The following is a 27,438-nucleotide window of genomic DNA, read 5'->3' on the forward strand; positions in this document are numbered from 1 at the left end:
AGTACATACAGTACCAGTACCTACCGAATAGAGAATATATGGACCGTGAGCCAATGCAGTGATTAATAGAAATTTATATTATTCTTTTTGTCTTCATTGTTTGAGGATTGTTATTAGTTTGGTTATAAAGAAAACTGAGGTTTAAACCGTGATTCGTATGTCGGATTTAAAATCGTCTTTTTGACGTGGCAACACACAATGGAGGATTTATTTCAAATTTCTTAACAAAATATAATGAAGAGATTTTTCAAAATTGATTCAAACCAAATTATTTCATTTTCTTCTTAAATTTTTTTATTTTTTCTGCTTCTGAGCCACTTTTTGTCTTATTTATGCTTGCTTTTGTTTACAAAGTTTCAATGGAAAACTGCTTAGGTACTCCTTTTTTTTGTTTTTTACCTTAAGCAATCTTAATATATCCTTATCTTAGTCTTAAGAGAAAAGTTTTTTTTCCTAAACATTCTCTAAAATACTTAAACTTTGCCTTGTTACAAAATATTTTGTCCGATTAAACCTTTTTTGTCAGAAAATATGAATCACAAATATTTAATTATTTTAATAGAAACATTAGAATTAAATAAACATTAATAAATAAAGTACCAACCTTCGTCTTCAATATCCAATAAAAATCTTCACCCAATTACACGAACAAACACAGTAAACATAAATTGAATGACACGGTAAATCGAAAACGGCAACAATAATAACATGTATCCGAAAGAGCAGGTAGATTGTGGCTTACAAAAGGTTGGTGGGGCAAGAGGTCTGTTTGTGATGGAGTTATCTAACTACAAAAAAAAAGTTGAGTTTTCTGACTTATGGCCAGAAATTTGTACGTATAAAAAACTATCATCAGCGATTTCTCATCCAAGAACTGACTGTGCCCAATGTAACTTAATTTCAGTAATCGATCGTGAACCGGTGTTTCAATGTGGCATGTATGTCACGTGGTATGTATGTCGCTCCGAGGTTATTATACAAACCATGGTAACTGCCACATTAAAGAAGATTTCATTTAAAAAATCATGTAAATTTCGGTTGATTATTGGCTTACGGTCTCTATAAGAATATCATTTTAAACATATTACTTATACATATTGTACTAGCAATGGTAATGGTAATAACGCTTTGCTTGTTTTGTTTTGTTGCTTTGCATTGATTTTAACTGAATTGTTTTTAAGAAGTGACTTGAATATGTTTATATTTGGTTTATATCAATTGATTGGATGGAGAACACTATAATTGTAATACTAAGTTCAGTATAAGACCAAGTTGGTTTAATCAAAAAAACCAAAAATTCCAAGTAATACACATTTAAAATAATAGGACTTATTTAGTACCATTTACAGTACTTTTCATATATTCATAATTTTTATTATTATAACTTCACAAACCTTCAAACAGGCCTGAAAGGCATAGAAATATGGTGCTTGTTGCGATGTTGGGGTTCAAAAAAAATCTGTTTCGTTCAAAAACCGATTTCGTTCATTTGTGCACCAATAGATGACGTTAGTGCATAAACTACTGTTCACGAAATGATCTCTATTAAAAACGAAAACATAGACGTATACATCCCCAAATAATTTGCCCCCTAAGTTGCTTATATTAAAACTTGAAGCCGTTAATTGTATTTTTTAATAGAGAACTTGTATTTATTTTTTTTACCACAAATTCACATATAAATGAAATAATAATTCGTCTTAAGTATATTTAAGAAAATTTTTTTTTTTAATTTTTAATTTTGTTATTATTTATTAATAAAAAAGAGTATTAAAGACGTATTTAAAACTGTGGAGGCTGTAAGCCAATCGAAATCACACTAATTTACATTTTTCATTTGGTTTCTATAGAAAATTAGTTTTAATTAGACAAACCATTTATCATTCGGATACTAAAACGATGTGTTCACGTCAGTGCCGTTTGAATTTATAGTTTAGAAAAACCATTTTCAATTGTAAAATTACATGAAAAATGAATTTAAAGAAAATTTTTCCAACAATATTCGTGATTCACAACCCAGTATTTAAATTTTCGTTTTAATTTACATTATGTTTTCAATTTTCATCAAATGTTTTCGGATTCATCAGTGCCATCACATACTGGATTAAATATAAATAATACAACCTAAAAAATAGTCTTATCAAATGTTTTAATCTTGTTATAAATAAATTTATTAAAATTATTATTATTGTAACTTGATGTGTATTTCTTTAAATTAAGCATACCAGAATGTTTATTTTAAAAAAAATTTGTTATGACAAATGATATTTTTATACGATTTACATATTAAGATATGTAGCGGGTTTTAAATACTCAAACAAATGATACTAAAATTTAAGAAGAACAAGTGAAAACAAACAATTGACTGAGTTAGTTGTTGAAATACCATGCATAGTCAGTGTTGATTTCTTTATCACATTACACATACAAATATGTGACACATACATAAGTGTTAATCAAGTATAGTACATATTATAAAATTTTCGCCCAATTGGCGCCCTCACGGGTAAACAGTGATGTTTACGAAAAAATGTTTCAAACAAAAGTTGTTTAGTTTTTGATAAGGAACATTTTTTACATTTAAACTTTTGTTCTATCTCTAACGGTTTACAAGATGGCTCCTACAGACCCAAGACCCAATTGACCTATGATGCTCATTTACGAACTTGACCTCACTTTTTACGTCCTGAGTACGCTGTAAAAATTTCAGCTCGATATCTTTTTTCGTTTTTGAGTTATCGTGTCCACAGACGGACGGACGGACCGGATAGATCCAGGATCGGACTATGGTATAGGCCAACAACGCTATAACGTAGACGCAACAAATAAAAAAGAGTGGCAAATATTTGATTAAAGGGCTCTCAGGTGGGGATTTGATCGAACGGCAAATCCATTGGGGTAAATTTGTGAATACTAAACAAAACGGCAGTGTCCACCCCTGCATACTACTTTAAAAATTCCGCATCAAAAATATCAAATAATATTATGTGGATAATATACGATGACAGTTTCGTATAAAAATTGAATTTAAATTCAATGTTTGTCGTTTAAAAATAAATTTTCATAATTTGTATTTTATTAATAAGATTTTTTTTTACACATGTAACACAAAATGAAAAAAAAAAAAAAAATGTACTGCAATAGTTTAAACATTTTTTTATACATGAGAAAGAAAGAACAATGTTTGTTTATTTTATTCTTTAATTGTATTAGACTTACAAATATAACGTTGTGACGTGAAATGAATTCATAATTATATAAATAAATTAATATCGTATTTTTTTTTACTAATATTATAGAAAATATTAAAAAAACAGCAGACAGACTATTTAATGTTAAAACTTTAACTCATTACTTTATTACTTGTACTACATATAAATAATAATTTAATTTAATTTTACAACAAAAAAAAATGTGTAATTCATTTATAATAATTTCATATTCGTTGTGTGCGTAGTCATGGTAGGGACAATAAAATCGATGCCAGCGCTTCCAGTGAAAAATTTTGGCGTTAAATGGGGGCTGTTATTACTAATTTGCAGTTCTTTACATGTTAATGTTATAGAAATGTCAAATTAAAATTATTGTAAAACACGAATTAATTAAACTTAATGCATTAAAAATTGTGAAAATAAGAAATCAAATTGCACAAATATTATTTTTCAAATGTAAATTATCATAATTATTTATTTAAATTTGTGAGACAATAATATTAAATTTCCAAAGTAAGTCATAAATGCAATCCATACACTTATATATGCATCCATACAATTCTATAATTAAAGTAGTGTATCGTTACCATGGAAACGAAACTCACGCACGGAGCGATTAACAAAACTTAATTTACTTTTGGTGAAATTATTGTTAAACAAATTGAAAAATAAGTAACATTTCGATATTTTTAGAAGTTTTTTTTCTTATGATGTTCGCAACAGCTGCTTAATACACAAAAAATTTAGTTTAAAATATTTTTTATTTATTTTTCTTATCGTAAAGAAATTACCGGGGGAGGGAGGGTGTCGATTTGTATTTCATTAAAAATATATCGAAAAATTTTATTCTTATTTTTCGTTTACATTCATAAAGTTATAACAAAATTCATCAAGTACAAACCAAGTCTTCATCTTGTGTAGATGGAGACTTGGTTTTTTCTTTTCTATGTCATTGCTAATATGTTTACTTTCTATTAAAAACCTTTCGAAATTTTTGAGATTTATTTATATAGAGATTTAAATGTATTTTATATCGATTTTCAATGATTTTGGCTTAAAAATTTGCATGGATACCTAAGCTGTAATTTAAACCACATATTCTTTGAGTAAAAGTCTACCTATAAACAAATTTTGAGCCTTTAAATCAAACATTGTTATCATGCTCATACATCCTTAAAAATAACTAATTTCAACTCACTTTTTTTGCTTTTTTAAATAAAAATTTTAATTAATTTCTTGACATATTATGTTCATTTGTTTTAAGTTATTGAGTGCATGATTTACTTTCAGTCAAGGAGATAATGACTTTCTTTGATATCGAGCGTCCTTATAATCTTATAATTTTTTTTGGTGAAAATATCCTTTGTCTATGATTTAATTTGAATAAATTGATCAAATAAGTATAGCAATAAATAAAAATTATTCAAATATAATTAATTTAATAAAGAAAGCATATAAATAGATTACCAAAAACGTTGTTGCGTGTTCGTAAATTGACAATTGTTTGATAGACGGAAACATCAAATTTGTCCATATTTATTAAATTTGTTTAGTTTTTTGTTTTGTTTTTATTTTGTAATAAAAAAAAATACAATAATAATGTCACTTTAAAGTAGTTCGGCCGTCACATGACTAGTCAAGTTAGCAACTAATTTATATTCATTGAATTTAAATCTAAGTTATGAATAAAAATAATATTTGTATCACGTAAATGTTCTTAAATGCTTCAAAAATTATAAAAAGGTAGAATTCATTATCGTGTTATCAAAATTCATCGTTTAAACGTCAAAAACCATAGTTTTTTTATGTTTTCTTTTTGGAAAGCGACGTAAGGTAATGTTCTGTAAATTTTCTTCATGATGAAAACTTTTAAAGCTCAATCACCGATTAATTTTTGTACAATTAACATTATTGTGAGTTCTTCCATAAAGTATTATGTTAAAAATCACAATTTTAAAATGAAATTATTCATCCCCCCCCCGCAAGTGGTCCCAAAACTGTGTTTATTGTGATCAAGGGACTGTTAAGGATGTATGAGCATGGTAGTGGATATCTGGCTTAATTTTCAAAATATCGAAAATTGAAAATTTTGTTTAATTATTTAGCTTTCGATATTTCGAAAACCAAGACACATATCGAAAAATTTTATTCTTATTTTTCGTCTACATTCATGAAGTTATAACAAAATTCATCATCAAAGTTGAAAATAAGATAAAAATAATTTCAACCCTTAATCTACCCTGCTATTACATCCCTTATATGGACGGTGACACTTAGTTTTTTTCTTTTCTAATTCATTGCTAATATGTTTACTTTCTATTAAAAAGTGTTTTTTTAATTTGTTTTCATTCATTCCAAATGAAAATTATCAAAAACTTCCAAAATATGTCGTTTTTTGAGATTCCTCCATAAGAGCCAATGTATTTTATATCGATTTTTAATGACTTTTTTCTTAAAAATTTGCACGGATACCTAAGCTGAAATTTTAACCACATATTCTTTGAGTAAAAGACTACCTACAAACAAATTTTGAGCCTTTAAATCAAACATTGTTGTCATGCTCATACATCCTTAACTATCATTTACCGCAAAGAATGAGTTTTCACCCGTACTTGTTCAAACCGCCGGACTACATTAAAAAACATTTGAATACACTGAACCCTTTGTGTTGTGATGTGGTGTGAGTGTGTGTCATTATCTAGTTAATTTTATTTGTTTTATTGAAGATGTTATTTGAATGTTATTATTATGATTATTGATATAATACAAAAATATTTACACAAATAATTTACATTTTAAATTTGAAATAAAATTAATAATAATAATAGTACGTACATTATTACATACATCTATCAAACAAACACACAACAACACAATATGCAATATAATTCTTTGAATATTTGACATATTATTGACGCTATTGTTGATATTTTAAACAGAATGAGTAACGAGTTTACCTCTATTATTAAACCATTACTACCAGACCATCCAGACTATCCAAGTTCTATCTAAAATAAATTACTTGTCAATTATATATTGTTTTTCTTTATTACTTCAAACAAACCGATTAACTTTTCAGAGAAATTGGAATATACTCACTTTATTGATTTGTATTCAATATATATCAAAGGATACCATGTTTAGTCTCAAGTTTGTAACGCTTAAAAATATTGATGCTACGAACAAAATTTGTCTGCCTGTCTGTGGACACGATAACTCAAAAACGAAAAGAGGTATCAAGCTGAAATTTGTATGGCATGTTCACGACGTAAAAAGTCAGGTTGAATTCATAAATGAGCAATTGTCATTTTTGAAGTCAATTGGGTCTTATAATTTTTCCGTTAGAGATTTTTGTGACTAAAAATAGCTTAAAATACAAGAACTATTGCTTTTTGTGAAATAGCTAAAGAGTTAGTTACTTTTTAAAATTACAATACACGCCACATTTTGTGGTAAAATTTGTAAGGCACCAAATACAGGATGGAAGAGGGGAAAACATTTCAACATGGTTTTAATAATTAATATATTAAAAAACTATCTTTATACTCGCCCGCTTTTCTGGGCTTAAAAATAAAGGCCACTGCGTCATAGAGTCCTCTTCTCTTGCTTTCACCTATCCCTCTTCCATAACATTCGAAGGAAAGTTAGGGATGGTTTTGGACATTTTTTTGTTGTTGAAATATTATGTATATTTTTGATTCATTTCAAAAGGTGGCCATGAATTGTATCTCGTTCAACATTTTTACAGAAGTATTAAATATATGATTCAAAGTGATGCTCATAGATGGTGTAGTGAAATGCCATAGACTAAAATTAATTTTTTTACTTTTATCTTTTAAATTATAGCTCATGTGTTAGTTCGATTTATATAAGATTTGTATAAGTTTTATTTAAATCCATTCATTTTGTGCCTGATCGACAAATAAATACTAGTAAGTTGAACTTTTTGAGCGCACGGTAAATATAATTAAAATAAAAAAATATATATTCATGATTTTAAAGTGCTTAAACTTGTCAAGTTTTGTCCTTATATACGTATAATGATAAATATTTTACACTCATCATATTCCTTACATTTACCAGTTTCCATTCTTCTAGAATCTAGACTGTTTTCATGAGTACATAAACATTAGTGAAATGTGTTTGAAATTATTGTTAAAAATAAATTGCATATAAAATTGTAATAATTGTATGTATGTGAAATTGTAATTCGAAAAGCATTCATTGAAGTTATTTTGTTGTTGTTTGAAAACGTTATTTACTTATTATACTTATGAAATCGAAATATCAAAATTAATCATATTTAAGTTTCAAAAATCTACTGTAGTTAAAAAGACACTGCACCAATTTATTAAAGGAACAAGAACAAAATTTTTACAAAAAATTTTATCTAAATTTTCAATTGCATCTTCTCGAAAAATCATCGAATTTGAATCTTCAATAGATTCTTCGAAAACTTGTACTTTCTAGTTTTGGAATCTATTGATGAAAGGATGAAAAATGTTATCCCTAAATTTGATGTAAAGTTTAGAAGCGTATCATAATTTTAAAAATTATTTTAGAACAAATTTGTCAAAACCACTCGAAAGCTAATTATTTTTCCTGAAAATGAGGTATAAAAAATTCCCTTACTAAATTGTTTTCCAAGATATTCGTTTTTAAGCAAAATTGACACTTCTGGGTTAAAATCCTGTACCAAAGGAAATAATCTTCGCCCTGAAATATTTAAGGAATAAGATTTCTGTAAATTATTTCGATATTTTAGACCACTTTGAAGTTGGAAATTTTTTCTAAACCACTTTCAAGAAACTATTAAATTAAATTGAAATTTTGACTATTTCTTCGATTAATACCTGTATTCGTCTATCAAGTAAAGAAATTTTCTGAATTTTTTCATTTTGGATAATCCATACCAGATATGGTGCTCACCGCCGGACACCGTTTTTTGGAGGACTTCCAGGAGATCGCCTACGGGAACAGTATCATATCAATTTTTTGAAATCGGACAGCGAGATCTTAAAATTTAAGATATGTCCTATATGTATACGTTTTTTATATTTATGTAAAATAAATGGTTTTCCCAAAAAAAAAAACTTTTTTTTTGCGCTCGCAACTTGATATACTCTCCTAAGCAAAGGTCGTTATAATCTCGTGTACATACCATACAGTCCGCTGAAAACAAAACGTCTATATCCATTAAAAATTTAAGAATAGGACTGTTATTTAATTTGGGTCTGGTGATTCGTAGATGCGGATCAAATATAAATTTTGAAACAGCCAGTAATTTCACAACTACCTTATTAGACATGCGTTCACTATCTCTTCAATCGCATTGTACTAGCTTGAATCCATTTAGCCACATATTTAAAAATATAACATAATAGTTTAAATCTTTACATTAAATATCTAAATAATAATAATAATAATAATCTGTAAAGCTTTCTCTTCTAAAGCTTCTTCTCTTCTGAATAAAAATAAAAATAGATAGGTATAGTAGTTAGGAGTTGGGTTCTGTATCTATCTCTTCTGTAGTGTACCAACACACTTATAGTAAAAATCACTATAAAAGCTTCTGAGTTTTGTGAATGTGTAAAAAGCATTATCTAGATCCTATATCTATGTTTATCTGAATCTAAAGTATGTCGATGTCGTAAATAGAGAAGAACAAACACATGTATTCAACAGTACAGAAATGAAGATGCAGTTAGTGTGTACTCTCTCTCTGATAACAACACTCTCATCAGTACTCAGTCAGTACTAAGGACTATGACGATTAATGGACAGGAAATATATCTTCTCGTTATAAATGGATTGTGGTGTTATTATTTTCTTCGCTCTTGTCGTCTCCATTACATCTGACTCCATAATCCACCATCTACGTTCATCATCATAATGATAATGATAATGATAATATATGTATATGATTCGTATTATCATTTAAATCTTACTATATCTATAAATACCGGGTGTTTGAAATAAAAGTTGTTTTTATATCTGGGTTAAAAGTGGTTTTAAACCTCTAGAATCGATACACTAAAAAAATTTAAAATAAAGACAACCTCATCCCGAAGTTGGCCGATTCATATTGAAATAAAGTAAAAATCTTTTAAACAAGGACCTAATAATTGTAACAAGTACAGCTAAATATTTGTATTTACATTATAATTGGATTGAATTTAAAATAAGAATTCGTTGATACAAAATCACTGAAGTTAAATAAACAAAATCATTACTTCGATGAAAGAGATTGATTTTAGTTTAAAGTCATGCATTTTATTGATGGAAAATAAAATTGTATTTAGTTTGAATATATAATCGTGTAAATAAAGAATCGATGAGTTGAAAGAAAATTTCTTTGCGTTTGATTTAAATATAGGATTTGGTTACTTAGAACACATACCTGTCATGTCTAGTCAATGTGCGGTTGTGTAAACTACATGAAAATTGTTGTTAATAATTCACATAGGGCTTGAAATAAACTTATTGATCATTTTTATAATATATAACATATTTTTATACGTGTATAAGAACTATCGGTATCTCTGTTGGTACAGCGGTAGACATTAAAATCAATAGTAATCAAAAGGTCTCTCGTTCAAGCCCGACTCGAAGAAATCTAATTTTTTTAAATAAACAAAACAAGATTGTTTAAAACTATGTTGCATTTCAAAACAACAATATTTGAAACTTTCATACAAACAACTCATGCGTCAATCGATTTGTCTATTTGATAGCTATGCAATGATACCCCGTTCATTCAAGGGCGTGCATTAATAACGCCCTTGTTTTCGTCGATTCAAAAAGGACTTAAGACACTCTACCTCGGGGACAAATTTATATGGTAATTAATCAAACCAATTAATCAAAGGTTAATTTGCCTTTTAATTATATGCTTATTTTTTTCGAACAATCTGTATAAATATTACTTATACTACATAAAACACATCGACTATCATTATGCAATGCATTTGTAACGCTATAAACATTACTTGGTGATTTACCAGACCACAAGCGCACTTAGTGTTTACAGAAAAGTAAGACATCTTTGAAAGGACTAGCCTAGTCTTCGAAATTACTATAGTAGAGATACCGCTAATGTTTAAACAAAATGAGCTTACTTTTTATATAAATTTTGAGAAGTATTTTCCGCTGTAAAATAAAGATAAGTTACCTGCATTTAATATTTAAATTATCCGCTTAATTTGTAAGTGACGTCAAAAAAAGAGAAAGTTCTCAGTTCGACTGTATTTTTTTTTTATGTTTGGTACCTCAGAACTTTCGACTGGGTGAACCAATTTTGATTGTTATTATTTATTTAAAAGATGGTACTTCCCGTGTGTTCCCATTTCAACTTGGTCCAGTTCTGACAATGGCAACCATAAGAAAATCATATAAGACTTAAATTTACATTAAGTGCGATAAAGCGACGAATTACTCAATATCACGCCAACAGATTTCGATGATTCTTTTTTTAGTGATAAATTAGTTAGTGTACTTCAAATTCTCTGAAAATCGGAAAATAAAAAAACTTTTAACAAAAAAAAAATCAACTTCAAAAAAAAATTAAGTAGACTAAAAAGTAAAAAAATAACGATAACATAATGTAGTTACAATTATTGTTACTTTTGGAGTCGGTGTCAACCAAGTTAACGTAGCAAACTATTTTGTACAGTTGTTTTCTTGGCTGACACCGGCTCCAAAAATAACAATAATTGTAATTTCATATTAGCGTTATTTTTTTCCTTTTTAGTGCATATTAATTTTTTTTAATTTTTTTTGTGGGAAACATTTTTCTTAATTCATACTTCTTTAAAAATCTTCTCTTTAAAATTTATTAATGTAAAGAAAATTTCAGCATTATAATTACACATTCTGATTTATAAGAGTACTATTTACTTCAATTAATTAAGAAAGACTGTAACAATTAAATTGGAGCAAAAAAATAGAATTTATGATAAAATAAAAAGGACAAATCAATTCTAAGTAAAAAAAAAAGCTTACAAAAAAAAATAGTTGCAGTTATTAAATGATTTCCTTGAACATATTTTCCTCAATATAAAAATATACTTATTATTTTTACTTCTCCAACTCCGGTGCAAAAGAAGAACAACGAATTTTTAGAGTTTACATGTAATATAAAAAATATATATTCTTGTATATTGTAATAATATACGGCGACATTTATACATACATACATACACAAGCAGTAGAATAAAATAAAAATTGTGATGATTGAAGACGAACAAGAAAATGGGTGAATGCATGAGCACATCTTTCACTTGGATGAGTCCTCGGGAATATCTCGTCATCATCAACTGCCTGAAACTGAGCAAGCATATGGAAATATACGAACAACACAACTCTATCAGTTAACCAAGCGCAAAGCACGCCCTATGTATGTACTGACTGATATTACGTTTTACATTTGTTAAGTGGGCACAAGCGACCGGAGATCATGAAAATATATATATATTACATTGACTAGTGGAAAATCATTAAATTATTCCAGGATATGAACTATAATACCCTAAGATGAAAATAATACTCTCTTCAGAAAAAATAAAAACACCACAATATTTTTATACGAACACAAAATACGTACTTGAGATGTATTTTCACCGAAATATATTATTATTACTAAAACCTATAACTGAATTCCTGTAATAAAAATAATAATACAGGAATATACAGGATTCATTCTTAATATTTGAACACAAGCACATATTATTTTTATATATCAATCCCTCAAATACGACGACATAGTCATGGATAAAGTCATCTCACTCCATTTTTATTTGATTTAACAACCTGTGAGTATGAGTTTTTGTATAACGAGTTTAATAAAAATGAAGGTACTTTGCTGTCATCTATGAAGATTTATTTGTTCATCTCTACATAATAATTATGTCAGTTTGACACCTTTCCTCATACATTTTCCTTGTACACTATTTTCTTTGCTTAATTATTTAGCTTTCGATATTTCAAAAACACAAGCTATCGGAAAAATTTTATTCTTATTTTTCGTCTACATTCATGAAATTATTACAAAATTCATAAAGCACAAATTATTCCAACTCTAAGTCTCAAATTGCCTCGGTGCTCGTACTACCTTAAATTTGTTTAAAGTTACTTATTTGCATTTGTCTAGTTATAAAAGCCATCGGATATACACTTATAACTAACTATAAATGAATAAGATAAAACAGACCTCTAGGACACTTGTTTGTAATTCAAAGCTAGTTAGTTTGACTGATGATGATGTGACATGATATTTTCAATAAGACCTCCCAAGTATTTTGTAGGAAAAATACTACAAACTCTAATAACATAAATATTATTACAAAAGTGATAGTGGACATGTATATTTATTTTTTTGGCCATTCTATTCAAAATTCAGGGACATTAGTTTAGTTATATTTAATGTGCCAGTCCACCAGCAGTGAGCGATTCATTGTTTAGTCAGTCTACTCTACACCACCCCCTTCTAAAACTACTTAACTCAAAAATAATATTTGTCACAAAATGTTTTATTTTTTATGTATCAATGTCAAATGTTCAAACAGCTTCAGCTTCAACTTGTGGAATGGGTTCTTTTGTTTGTAATCATAAATAAACTAACAATTGTTTAAATTAACATAAACATTGTTTTAGATAAACCAAATTGTTTATTTGTTCATTTTCTACGAATTTCTTATTCAATTTATTTGTGGAACTATATCATAACGAAATCAATTTATTGGCCACTCTTTATATTTAGTCAATTAATTTGAGACCCTGTTGTCAAGTTTCCGTCTTAAAAACTTTAATCCTACGAAAATTTTCATGACCGACGAATAACCAATGAAAACAGGATGTTAATCGTCCGATAGCTCAACATTGCAATTTTTAAGGTTTTGCTTTTTCTATGACCTTGACAACCGCGTTTGATAAAAATAAGGTAAAATGTATGATCTCAGATCTACATACTTAGCCACCCATATTATTAATCACAATAGAGTATAATAAGTGGCTTAGTGGCCGCGCGAGTTAAGGCGCAATCGCCTTTAACCGTTTGATTACGTAGACTGGAAAGTTGCTGGTTTAAATCCAGGCAGCGGAAGTCTGATGAATTATAATTAATGGGGCGGTAAATTGGTCACACTATCATCGCTTGGTGAATAAATTAAATGTGTACATTAAACTCAGTTCAGAGCTAAAATCAGATTGTTTCTCAATGACTCATTTTTTTTACTATCCTTTACATTGTGTATTGAGAAATTTAAAAATAATCCAGGTGTATGAATAAGATCACTGTAGCTATCTGACCCACTAAGAGATTTGTCTTAAATTTATTTAATATTTATTTTATTAGATAAAATAATAATTATTTATTTATTTAAACAATAATAAATTTTAAAAAGCGCTTCGTTGCTATTCTCTTTAATTTTTTTTTAAACAATAATAAAACATAATGTTTTTTTGAAATTTTTATTCAAATATTTGTTTTATGTTGTTATATAATGGTAATAATTTTTTCGTAAAGTTAGAGATAACTTGGGATTTTTTTTAATAAACATTTCTTAGGTATTCCGTACGTTGATTACATTTTTTTTAATCATATAAATAATATAATTATACTTATCTAAATTTTAATGTAAACATGTTAGGATTTTACACTAAAAGTTGATTTAACAATTTATTCATTTCTATTTGTATTGTCAACATTTAAAAAAAAAAAAAAAAATCAAATGAAAACAAACAATTGACTGAGTTCATTGTTGAAATACCATGCATAGTCAGTGTTGATTTCTTTATCACATAACACATACAAACATGTGACACATACATAACTGATAATCAAGTATAGTACATATTATAAAATTTCCGCCTAATTGGCGCCTTCACGGGTAAACAGTGATGTTTTCGAAAAAATGTTGCAAGCAAAAGTTGTTTAATTTTTGATAAGGAACATTTTTTACATTTAAACTTTTGTTCTATCTCTAACGGTTTACAAGATGGGTTCTACGGACCCAAGATCCAATTGACCTATGATGCTCATTTATGAACTTGACCTCACTTTTTACGTCCTGAGTACGCTGTAAAAATTTCAGCTCGATATCTTTTTTCGTTTTTGAATTATCGTGTCCACAGACGGACGGATGGACAGCCGAAAATGGACGAAAAAAAATGAAAAAAATTGTAGTCTTATTTTTCGTCTAAATTCATGAAGTTGAAAATAAGGTATAAATAATATCATCCTTAAGTCTTAACTTGCCTTGGCGCTCATGCTATTTTAAGAAGAAATTTTACAAGCTATTAACACTATTTAGACGCCAGAAATACTTTTTGCATTTCTTCCAATTAAATCCAAAAAAGTACTCTGGCTTTATACATATAATAGGAGAAAATTCTTCGAATAGTGTATAATTATTAACTTAGTGACCAGACTACTGCTGATATGAATAAATAAATATAAAATGATGAATAATTTCCGCCGAAGAAGGGGTGAGGGAATGGACAAGAACAGTATTGAGAGTAGATGATAAATAATGAAAGAATTATATTTGTTACTATAATTACAGTAACCAAAACCATCACAAACTACTTTAAAATATAAAATATATACAATGCTTGTGTCATAGTATTTGTAAAATCATTCAAATTATATTAACACCAGAGTAAGAAACGCTGAGAAGATGATGCCTTCAAGCTATTATCATCCAACAATCTTATGTAAAGTGGAGGAGAATCTTACCAGCAAAAAAAAAATAGACTAAAAAACTCACATTGATGCAATGAATGCTGTTGCTGTTGTGTGGAGAAGATGATCAAGAACAACATACCGAGTCCAGTATCTACCAGAGCTGATGTACCGAAAATGGTTTCAATGTATTTACTCGGGAGTAAATATTTAATTATTGTTTATCCTTCCATGTCAAAGCTATTAATCCATGGATTTCATGGATTTTTGCATCACGCTCAAAAAGACATTTGAGACAAGTGAAAAGAAACAATTGACTGACTTAATTGTTGAAAAACCTTGTATAAAAAGTTTTCAATATCAGTGCTAGTATTATCACTACATAGTATAAAACAAAGTCGCTTTCTCTGTCCCTTTGTATGCTTAAATCTTTGAAACTACGCAACGGATTTTGATGTTTTTAATAGATAGAGTGATTCAAGAGGAAGGTTTATATGTATAATAACATCCATTAAATAGTGGAGAAGTACTGCTATTTTTGAGGTTAATAGTTAAAAATGTAAAAAGTAAATAAGTAAAAATGTAGTGTATGAATTTAGATATTCAAAAGATAGCAGGAAATCTTCATGGTATAGGGACAGGGGGATTGTTTTACTCCAAATTTAACGCGTGCGGGCCGCGGGTAGTAATGAATAAATCAAAACTACTGGATCGATTTAAATCACATAGGCTATATATTTTATACCCGTGCGAAGCCAGAGCGGGCCGCTATGTTTTTATATACAACGTTCACAGTTTTTCTGTAGTGTATTTAGTATCAGCATTGCACCCGTGCGAAGACGGGGCGGGTCGCTAGTTTTATTATAAATTAGAAGTTAGAGTTTAAAAACCAACATAAATGTGGCGCTTACCAGCCGCCCTTTATTTGGTTTTCGAAATTTTTCGAAGTATTTATTAAAATTTTTTTTCGTTTTTCGAGAATGTTTCGAGAATATTTCATGAATGATTATTCTGAATGCCATTGACGTGTTTGACGATAACAATTGCTTCGTGAGTTGATAGAGAAATCGTTTATAATAGCCAAATAACATAAAAAAGTATTTTATGGCATAGACTTATTGCAATAGGATATTCTCCTATGTATGAAAAAGTACTTCAAAATGTTGATTTTCTATGAAATATATTTCGACAAAATAAACACGCTTTCTTGGCATAAAATTTAATTAAATTTTAAACTTTTTTTATTCTTGCAAAAACGCTGTCAGCAATTTTGGTGACGTAATATTAGTAAAAACAACAGTTGTGTATGTAATTATTATATGTATAAAGAAAGTTGATGGTAACATAACCTACAATTATTATAAAAGCCATAAATAAATTAGTAATTTAATGCATAATATTTTTGTCTGTATGATGTCACATCACGGCGGCTCGTGTTTTATTTCACGTGATATTCAGATAAAAATTACGTCTTTTAATTTTAATATAATAAAACAATAATGTGCTTTTATGACTCAAAATCAAAATATTTCACATAAATTTTTATCAAATTTCATAATTAATTTGATTGCACTACCTACTTAATTTTCATTGAAGAATAACTGTCTTATACTACACTATCCAGAATACACTTAAACAAACGAGAATCCAAACTATATGATGGTTGTTTAAGATGCATTAGCACCTGCCTCAGCTGTTATGGCAATTGTGTTGTCGACATTCTAGTTTGAATTGAAAATGCCACACTTCTCATCAAATATAACTAGGGTCCAGCTAACAAGTCAATAGAATGAGATAGTTATATACACCAATCATATACTAATTAGAGTGCATCTTCTTTTACATAATATTAAGGTAGTACGAGCACCAAGGCAAGTTTAGACTTGTGGTTGAAATTATTTTTACCTTATTTTCAATTTTGATGATGAATTGTATTATAACTTCATGAATGTAAACAAAATTAAGAATACAATTTTTCGATATCTGCCTTGAATTTCAAAATATCGAAAGGTAAAATTTTGAACTTTAATTTAAATAGTTTTTTTTTTTTTTTTTTAATTTCCACCGACTTATTTTGGAGAAAACATATCATCTATTAAACGTTTTTCCACTAGACAGTTGTTAAATTTTCCTACTTCTGAAGTAATTTTTTTTCTTTAAATAATCGGGAAACACACATTCCCTCCACCCCCATAAATTTACAGAATAATTTTAGACTTAGTCCAACTTCATATTAAAAAAAAAACAATAAAGCTTTTTAACCAAAATTGCCCTGGCACTCGTACATCCTTAAAGGTACATCCACCTATTTATTTGTTTTAATTGTAGTAGGCAGTGGTGTAGTGTACTCAAATAAACAAGATGATTAATATTGATTTGTGTATCCATAAAAAAGAATACTAAATTGTTAACATGTATTGAATGAAATGAGATAGATATATGTATAGTGTATACATAATATGAACGAACTGAATCATGGATGGATTGGGCAGTGATTGGAGTGACCGCCTGTGGCGTCCAGGTAAACTGATTACCGCATGTGGTGCAGAGTCAGCCGACACAATCAGACACCTATGTAGTGGTGCGTGTCACCTTTGACGCGCTGTGAATCACTTGTTGGGCCGACTACACCTTTCCTAAAGTTTGCATTCCTACTATTATTTTCACTATAACTATAACTATAATATAATATGTATATAATATAAATATAGTTTATACGTATTTATATTTATAAATATTTGTTGTGTATCAGTAAGTAAGTACTCGCGTCTGTGTGAAGCTAGAGAAACTATTTCTATGGTTTCATCGTCTTTAAAATAACATTTAAATCCTTCTATTCCATTTCTTGGTTCTTTTTTTAAGCGAATTGCCAATGGAAATGGAGCTATTGGTTTTTTACTGATAACGGAATTTTTGGAAAAATTTATTCGAATGTTCATCGATCCTACCTACTAGATGTTAAAAATGTATGTATAAACATATCTATACGTTTAAGTGTCTGTAAACTCTCCAGCGATTGCAATTTAAGTTCGATATGAATAAAATTTGGTATCAAGAAGGGTTTTGGCATTTGAAAAATCAAGTACGTTAATGAGATTTTGTTTCTGGACGCTTGGCCACAATGTTTCATTAAAAGGTTCAAAATTTTTTTATTGATAGACTTTTGCTCAAGGAATATGTGGTTAAAATTTGAGCTTAGTTATCCATGTAAATTTATAAGAAAAAAAATGATTGAAAGTCGATATAAAATACATTGCTCTTTTAGAGAAAGTTCAATAAACGGCATAAGTTTTTCCTAATTTTCACTTGGAACGAATGAAAACAAATTAAAAAAAAAAAAAAAACTATTGGAAAGAAACATATTAGCAGGTGGCATAGAAATGAAAAAAAATAACCAAGTTCTCCATCCATAGAAGGTATAAACGAGCAGGGTAGATTTAGAATTGAAATTATTTTTATCTTATTTTCAATTTTGATGATGAATAATTGTATTATAACTTGATGAATGTAGACGAAAATTACGAATAACATTTTTTGATATCTGCCTTCGATTTCGAAATATCGAAAGCTAAATAATTATACTAAATTTTCAGTTTTCGAAATTTTGTAAATTAATTTAATTTACATATAATCATATTTACGTTTTTTTTTCTTGATTAATTGCTTCAGCTTTTGGAACGGCTACAGTTAAATTGTTGAACTAAGTTAAATTGTTTAAAAAAAATATTTTTTTGTTTTATTACAAATGTTTATAATCGATAAATTAATGGATTTTGAAAAGTTTTATAAAGAATGTTGTAAAATATTTTAAAAAGATATATAAAATAAATAATTTTTATATAAAATCAATTAAAATGGTAATAAAATAAATAAATAAATAAAAACATTATTTTATATAAATAATTATTAATATTTACATATAATGATAGGTAATATATAATGTACTAGCTGTGAACTACCCGCTTTGCTGGGCAACATTCCCACTTTCACCCCTCCCCCCATATTCCATATCCTTTTCTAGGTTACTATCTATCACCTAACTAAATTTCATCAAAATCCGTTCAGCCGTTTAGGCATGATAGAGCAAAACTCCCAGCAAAAACCATAAAAAAATGACTAACTCAATTCAGTTTTCTGCCTACTTCCTACCCCCTAAGTACGATGACGTGATCATTTTGATCTTATATCCGTTTTTAGGTAACCATCTATTACCTTACTAAATTTCATCAAAATCTGTTCAGCCGTTTAGACGTGAAAGAGCAAAAGTCCCAACAAAAACGACTAAAAATCACTAACTCAATTTAGTTATCTGCCTACTGCCTACCCCCTAAGAACGATGCCGTGATTATTTATAGCCTATGACTATTTCTAGGTTATCATCTATCACCATACCAAATTTCATCAAAATCCGTTCAGCCGTTTAGGCGTGAAAGAGTAACAGACAGACAGAGTTACTTTCGCATTTATAATATTACTATGGACTAGTATGGATGTATTCAATATATATTTGTTAATAATAAATAAATATAAGTTAAAATTAATTTATCAACATTTGTAATTAGATCATTTTAATTAATGATTTCACATTATTGTTATTATTCATTACTATATGTCTACTTGTATTCTAATTTTACAATATGTGTCACAAAAACTTTACACTTCTTACTGCACACCTTGACTCGAGATTTACTTAGTTATGCATAAAGACCAATCTTATGTTTTATACTTCCCACTAACCATTCAGTCCGTCTCATCATATTAGTCAATAATCATTTAGATATTTCTGTCATGGATATTTTTGCAATCATTATGAAGCATCTAAGTGTGGGCTTTTTATACCATGTATATATGAAATATACATAGTATATTAAGTTAAGTCCCAAGTTTGTTACGCTTAAAAATATTGATGCTATAGCAAAATTTTTGTATAGGTGTTCATACAATCATCTAATTAGTTCATTTTCGGTTGTCCGTCTGTGAACACGATAACTCAAAAAATATATATCAAGCTGAAATTTTTACTTTGCACTCAGGACTCGAGTTAATAAATGAGCAACATAGGTTAATTGGGTCTTGTAGGACCCATCTTGTAAACCATTGGAGATAGAACAAAAGTTTAAATATAAAAAATGTTCCTTATAAAAAAATAAACAACTTTTGTTGGAAACATTTTTTTGTAAATACCACTGTTTACTTACGAGGACACACATTAGATTCAAATTTTATAATATGTATTAATATGGGATTATCAGTCATTTATTTATGTGTGACATGTATAGGTTATATGTGTAATGTGATAGAGTAATCAACACTGTCTATACATGGTACATTGTATACATTTAAACAATTAACTAAGTCAATTGTTTGTATCCACTTGTTTAATTTTAATTTTTAATTTTGACTAACTTCTTTTTCTTTTTTTTTTCTAGGTAAGTTCGATGCAAACCTACATCTATCTCAATTATAAGGTAAAAATACTCGTTTTTACATAAAAAACATTTTAAGTAATAAAATGAATGACACACTATGTGTGTCTGTCTGTCTGTCTGTGGCATCGTATGGCCTAAACGAATTAACCGATTTTGATTTTTTTGTTTTAATTTGAAAGGAAAAATGGAGTGTTCTTAGCTAACCGGTTCAGTTTGGAGAAATCTCTAATGTAAAAAGTAATTTAATAGAAAATATTCTTAAATATGTTTCTCAAGTTCGAGTTTGGGATTCCATACCCGAAAAATTGTCGGAGGTTTTTTAAATTTTGTGAATTTCACTTATTGTATAAGTTTTTCTAAATCTTGAGGCATCAATATTTCAAAAATTTTGATATATATTATTAATTAATTTTCGTCTAATTTTCTCAACTTTCAACAGAATACTTAATTATTTCAGCACTTATCGAGGAACGTTCTTAAGTAGACAGTTAATTCGAACCATATAATTATTATAATATTTGAGTAGATTATATTTTGAAAAGCATTTTAGCAGGTTCGGTTGGTTGGTGTGTATTATTTGAAATGTTGGTATTGTAATGTAGATTGTTACATAATGTTAATGTATATATTTAGGAACCTACCTAGTGAGTGGTTTGAGGTTTTTTAGGGTACTACAAAATAATGTGTCTACCTATCTATATATGTAATGGTAACTAGTTGTTGCTATTATCGACTCAAATATAGCATGATTTCGATGTAAATGTAATTAACGTTAGCTACCATACACATATATAGTATATAAGTACAAACCTATCGCTAACGCTAATGCTACGATCATATTCATATATTTATAGGTGGATGTACATATTTCAATTTTTAATCATATTAATAATTTGATTTCATTATAATTATTTAAAGTATCGATATCATAATAATAATCAATTTATAATTATATTTGATTATCCCATTATTTAACAAATTATTTATTATTATGGAATTTAAAAAAAAAACAAGAGAAAACAAACAATTGACTGAGTTAATTGTCGAAATACCATGTATGGACAGTGTTGATTACTCTGTCTGATACAATAACTGATATAACCATAACATACATACTATACAATTTTGTCGAGTATATTTGGCGATTGGCCGAGTAATTTTCGAAAAAAACGATATTTCGGATCGATTTCTGGAATTATCTCGAGAATTATTCGGCCAATCGTTAAATGAAACCGATTTTTGTATTTTTTGGGTTAAAATTACCTTATATAAAGAGTTTTATCGAAATTGGAGACGATAAATTTGTATCGATTTTTGCAATTTTTTCAAGGTGTACCCCTTAGAAAAATTCGAAAAAATCGTAAAAAATTATTTGTTTCGGAATTTGATGAAACTCAGTTTATGAGGTAATTTTGACCCAAGAAATTCAAAAATCGAGTTTATTTGGCGATTGGCCGAGTAATTTTCGAAAAAAACGATATTTCGGATCGATTTCCGGTATTTTCTCGAGAATTATTCGCCCAATCGTTAAATGAAACCGATTTTTGTATTTTTTGGGTCAAAATTACCTTCTATACAGAGTTTTATCGAAATTGGAGACGATAAATTTGTATCAATTTTTTTGCAATTTTTTCAAGGGGTACCCCTTAGAAAAAAATCGTAAAAAATTATTTGGCCGAGTAATTTTCGAAAAAAACGATATTTTGGATCGATTTCCGATCGATTTACCTATACCAAAATTTTTTTCGTAGCGTCAATATTTTTAAGCGTTACAAACTTGGGACTAAACTTAATATACTATGTATATTTCATATATACATGGTATAAAAAGATTTCTTTGATTCCTAAATAAAAATATTATTTTGGAACTTAAGCCACCATACTAAATCATTTTTACTATCAGAAACAGTAATTTTTGTTTTCCATTCATGGTACTACCCTTTTTCATGAAATCATCCTACCACTGAATTTTTAGGTGGAAAACATGATCTCTTTTAGTTAAATACGTATAAATTGAAGTATGCTGTGGCTACCAAAAATATACAGCTGCATTGGAAATGCATCTTTGAAAATAAGGACAAACTTTTACATTTACCATTGGTATGTATGGTTTTGTTTATATCTCTTTATTATAATTTTCAATCACTTGGGTAAAAATAATAAAATAAATAAGAGATAATAAATAATGATAAAAAAACAATAAATGTTGATAAAAAGAGAGCTCTAACTGTGTGTGCACTTGTAACGAACCTCTAATAAATAAAATGTCTATAATCATGAAAACATTTATTGTATGAAATTTTATTTCGTTTCACATATAAAATTCGTTCCGTACATCACATATCATGCCTAATAATTCTTACATTTAATATACCATCAAAAAAGTATAAGTGTATACGATACTGATACTACTGATACTGATATTCATTTAGCGAGTAAAAAATAACATCACAAATTTTATGAACACCACTAAATTAGCATAATAATATTATTGGAGCACCTGTGCTGCGATGTCATATAAAAGCAATCACAACTAACACGTCAAGTGTCCGTTCCTGGCGCCTACAATTGCGTGACGTCATATTTATTATATAATACTTACGATTCGATGTCAAGATATATATTTTTATAGGTACGTTTTTATACATTATCATTAGAATCATTTCAATAATCCATCTACAGTGTGTTCTAATGTTTTGTTAACAGGATAAAAATCAACTAGTCTAATCAAATATTAACTCAAGAAGGTGTCTTTTGTTATTTAATCGTAAGGTAAATCGATTATATTTTTGTAAAAGAAAATTGACTTTTTGTAAACTCTAAAAGGAGTTTATTTACAAAAAAATCTTTACATCTAAAATTATATAGATATCTCATACCGTTCTGCTTTTACTTCAAATTAAAAATGTTAAAACTCAATATGATCACTCAAAGAATATTTGATAGCTTTTAGGCCGTGAACACAAGCGTTTTTTTGAATAATAAACTGTATCTAACTTAGAATTCACGATTTTTTAATGTGACAGGAAAGCCTCTTGAAGAGGGAAAAATTAAAGAAATATAATTTTTTTCGTTCCACTAAGGACCCCAGGTTATTAAATTGAGAATTTTTGGCGTTGACATCAAATTTTTTTTACTGGAATCGATTGAACATCTGTATTGCAAACATTTAATATTTATATCACTACATATTATAAAACAAAGTCGCTTTTTCTGTCCCTATGTCCCTTTGTACGTTTAAATCTTTGAAACTACGCAACGGATTTTGATGCGGTTTTTTTTAATAGATAGAGTGATTCAAGAGGAAGGTTTTTTATGTATAATACATCCATATTATAGTAGAGTAAGGGGTTGAAATAGGGGTTGAAAGGGATATGCTTCAAAAAATAAAAAAGTTGTGCATCGATTAAGCTCAAGTATTGACACGATATACAACCAGCTTCAAAGATCTATTGTTTTTATCTACTTTTAACCTTCGGAGGGTAGAAAGGTGTAGCGAGAAAGTGGGAAGGAATTATCGAATATTTACAAATATACCTAAGTGGGGTATCAAATAAAAGAGCATGACGTGTACATTACAAAACTGTTATCCCACGCAAGGAAATGTGGAGGGAGGGGTGCAAGTGGGGATGTTGCTCAGCAAAGCGGGTAGTTCACAGCTAGTTTGACATAAAATAAAATCTTGTTAATCTGTCTAGACTAATTATATGCGATAATATTATATGTTTGCCTACTAGGCACCCGCACAGGTATACACTCAAGCCAGGTAAAGTTAACTATAACTAACCACTAACTATTAGTTCAAAGACATTTAAAAAATTATGAAATATGATAGATAATATTTTATAACTTCTTTGCATGTAAATAGATATTTTTAACCCTTTTAAGTAAACTACATGCATTTTAGTCAATTATTTATACGAAAACCTATAGACTGTGAAATTTACAGTCCCACCTTTTCAAATACATAAAAATAATTGTTTGAAACACTTTGATTTTTCTATTAAGGTATAGTTACTCAAAAAGTTAATGATCAGTCAATTTGATGATATAGATGAAAAGTAAGAATAAAATTTTTCGTAATCTGGCGTAATTTTCAAAATATCGCAAATTGAATCGATATTTCGAAAATCAAGACAAACATCGGAAATTTGTATTCTTACTTTTCATCTACATTAATGAAGTTATATGAAAATTCATCATCAAAGTTGTAAATATGGTACAAATAATTTGCGGTAAAATGACTTACGATTGGCTGTAATATATTTGATTTTTGGCGGTATTTTTGAAATATGATTGCTGCCATAAGATAAAACAATTGAATATGCTATTTTTAAATTTAAACAATTTTTTGAGTACTTGCATGAGAGCAAGAATTAAATAAAAAAGTACAATAGGTGATCTGTTCATTTGTACTGCTACTGTAAACTAAATGACGATGAAGCGATCTCCTAATTTATTTATTGTGTAATGAAGTTGTTTAAAACAAACCATATTTCAAAGAATTGTTTGTTTGTTTATACACAAAAAAGTCTCATATTTGCGAACGAAATAAAATAAACTTTTGTTTCTAGACATAATATTAAGGTCATTTTTTATGAGGGTGGTGACATTGCCTCGTATGTGTTAGACTGGACGCAGAAAGAGAACTACTTATGAATCGGGACATTTTTATTACATTTTCATTGCATTTCCTATTTAATCTATAAACCTTAATGTCTCGTTTTGTAGTTAACCAATAAAAAAATAACTTAAACAAAAGTTGCTAAGTTTGATGGGGGACATTCTTTGGGTTTCTTTATTGGCCAATTTAGATTCCAAACGGTAAGAAATAGAATAACACTTGTTGGAAAGTTGATCCTCATAAAACACAAATTTTTGTTTAAAGCATTTTTTCAAAAATTGTTAGCTTTCGAAGATAATGCGACTTGAAAATATTTCATTATTGCATTCAATTCAATCGCTAACTACGGAAAGACGCTTTAGCCAAATTTGTCGAGTGCAATAGAGGACATTCGCCTTTGTCCATGACTTGGCTAATTCGATAAACTTTAAGCATTTTACCTAAGTTTTTCGAAAAAATGTTTTCAAAAAAAGATTGTTCTTTTTTTTTGAGGACTTTCCAATTTAATGTGTTATTCTATTTCTTACCGTTTAATATTTTACCGTCTAAATTATTCTTCTTACCGTTAAAATTAGCTATTAAAGAAACCCGAAGAACTCAGTCCAATCTGATTTCAGAACATGATTCTCTCATCAAACTTAGTTTTAAGTAATTTTTTATTTGTTAATTACAAAACGAGATACTTAGGCGTGTAGATTAAAATGATCCACCCTCTATATTTCATTATGGATTCTGTGAAAATGTCATGTCCGAATGTCCGAAAATGAAATTTGGTATATAGGGTAGTTTAACTTGGCAGAACGATGAAATAAAAGCGGCGGATGATTTCACCAATTCGGAGGGAATTACCAAAAGAAAAACCACTTTTTCGACGTTTTTAAACGTTTGATTATCTCTACTGACTCTTAAAATTGAGCTAGCATTTTTTTGTGTCAAAATATCTTGTATTTTTGAGATTTTTGTAAACTATCTGAACATAAATTTGTTTTTTCCTCTGATACCACTAAAGATTTTTGGTTGCATAATTTCTTCACTACGACCTAAGACATGTGAGACTTGTACTAAGCGACTGCTCTAATGGTATTATGCATATGTAGTTATAAACAGTGTGGTGAATATTAATAATAGCCACAAGTAAATACTTTACTTTGGTTCAAGCAAAATCTTAAATTTATTATTTATTATATGCACAAATAAATTTTATATGAATATTTATAGCAATATATAAAAAAAAAATTTATTTAATATTCCTACATTGTTTAAATATCTTTTTAAAGTCATAAATTATGTGTTTTAAATATGACATATTAAATATTCATTTATTCAAAAACCATCGCATCATCATCAAAATCTCATCCGATCGTCATTGTTTTAAACATGTTCTCGTCGAATCAATTTTTATTGACAAAATGACAACCAAATTTTAATCGTTTCAGAGCCAAGTATTTTATCATTTTTATAATAAATCTACAAAATAAAATCATCATCAAACAGCAGATTTTATCGCTCATGTGGAAAGGGGGAAATAATTGGTGAGCTATGAGTGAATTTCATTCTAGAAATACATACTTATGCGGCATATTCAAATTTTCAGAGTGAAGGAAAATTAGACGTAATTTAAGAGAAAAATTTTTCGATAAATACCATAGTTTTCGAAATATCGATGCCTAAATCGCTCTAAATGTATTTTATGGCAATTTAGTGAAGCAAAACTTTTTTATCTTTAAAGTGCTGTAAAAATTAATCGAAAAATTAATTATTAATCGAAAATGTGGATTCTTAAACTAGGTCTAAATCTATCACTCACTTTTTGATTTTTTCCCTAGGCCCAGAATTGAGCTAGGACAGGCTCAAACGTATTTTGATCAGTATCTCCGGTTTTAGATGAGATAAAATAAATCGGTCAAGAGTATAAGTTAGGCCGAGCGCTACTTCTCTAACAACGTATAATATTTGGACAATATATTAAATTCTAGCCTCGAAAACTTGCCACTTTTTCGAGGTCCGAATTTTAGCTCGGAAGACGAGAACTTGGCCATACTTACAATGGATGGTATTTTTAGATTATGTTGACCTAAATTAACAAGACTTATTTTGATTTTTCTTCAATAACTTTTCGGCGTTAAAACTCAATTTTACAATTTTCGGGCAATGGTTGATTTTAAAGTAGCAAAAACAACAGCGAGATGAAAAAACCACTATTCGTCTCGGTATACGTATTAAAAACGATAAAAATGGGCATAATGGTCTATATCTGGGTAACCATGACCTTTAAATGACCTTAAGTTCATATCTACTCTACCTACAAAAACATTTTTGATCTAACCCTTCGGTTCAAAGCTAGACTCAAGAAAAACCGAAATTTCTATGCTCAATTCAAATTTTCCGCTTAAAAAGGACCATATTTTTTTTCCACCTCAGATAGCAAATGATCCAAAAAGTCATGATCAGCGCACCAAATAACCCCTTAGAAAAGTACTTTCAGTCATTCGC

The 27,438-nt window shown here is 28.5% G+C and overlaps 1 protein-coding gene across 4 annotated transcripts in view; it reads left to right on the forward strand.

Moving 5' to 3' along the window:
• Positions 1-27,438, forward strand: part of LOC123298057 (protein pangolin, isoforms A/H/I/S) — a 459,540-nt gene that overhangs the window by 106,238 nt on the left and 325,864 nt on the right. The gene's annotated exons all lie outside the window — the stretch shown is intronic.

The sequence above is a fragment of the Chrysoperla carnea genome, chromosome 4 (assembly GCF_905475395.1).
Source record: "Chrysoperla carnea chromosome 4, inChrCarn1.1, whole genome shotgun sequence".
In the NCBI taxonomy this organism is placed as follows: domain Eukaryota; kingdom Metazoa; phylum Arthropoda; class Insecta; order Neuroptera; family Chrysopidae; genus Chrysoperla; species Chrysoperla carnea.